We start from the raw sequence: 1,016 nt of genomic DNA on the forward strand, positions 1-1,016 counted from the left end.
ACTAGAATAGTCTGGGGCTCTGTTTGTTTAAATGTATGCATGTAACCTGGTTTTATGTGTGTAAATGTCTGTACTAAAATAGCCTGCGGCTCAGTGTGTGTAAATGTATGCATGTAACCTGGTTTTATGTGTTTAAATGTCTGTACTAAAATAGTCTGGGGCTCAGTTTGTGTAAATGTATCCATATAACCTGGTTTTATGTGTGTAAATGTCTGTACTAAAATAGCCTGGGGCTCAGTTTGTGTAAATGTCTGCATGTAACCTGGTTTTATGTGTGTAAATGTCTGTACTAAAATAGCCTGCGGCTTAGTTTGTGTAAATGTAGGCATGTAACCTGGTTTTATGTGTGTAAATGTCTGTAAGAAGATCTCCTGGGGCTCAGTTTGTATAAACATGTGCAGGTATCCTGTTTTTATGTGTATAATATCTGTACTAATGTAGCCTGGGTCTCAGTTTATATAAATGTATGCATGTAACCTGGTTATTTCTGTGTAAATTGCTGTAATGTAATAAAATGGGGCTCAGTATGTGTAAATGATTGCAGGTATCCTATTTTGCCCATCCTGTAGAGAATTGTTCCAGCGGGCTGAGTTGGTATTAAAACCCAAACACTGTAATAAAAAAATATACATATAAATCCCCCAGCACAATTTGCACTCTACTTTGTGCAATGTAACGTGAGCGTGTGCTCTGTTAATTATCCTTCTTATGTGAGTAAATATGTTTGAAAATACTTGGTAATGTCCGTGGGTGCAATCTACCCTCAGAATTTACTGCTATTGCTGCTATTATAAAATTACCCCCTTATTGTATCTGTAGATTTAGGAGGAGCTGAACAAGGGATGAATTACAAGGTACACACACAATACACAGACACACAGACACACAATCACGCACACACACACTCACACACACATAAACACACACACACACACACATACACAAACACAGAAATACAATTATTATATAGAATGTGAAAAATTACATGACAGATTGTTAAATTATTTAGTAAATTG

Source organism: Rhinatrema bivittatum, chromosome 1 (genome assembly GCF_901001135.1).
Source record: "Rhinatrema bivittatum chromosome 1, aRhiBiv1.1, whole genome shotgun sequence".
In the NCBI taxonomy this organism is placed as follows: Eukaryota; Metazoa; Chordata; class Amphibia; order Gymnophiona; family Rhinatrematidae; genus Rhinatrema; species Rhinatrema bivittatum.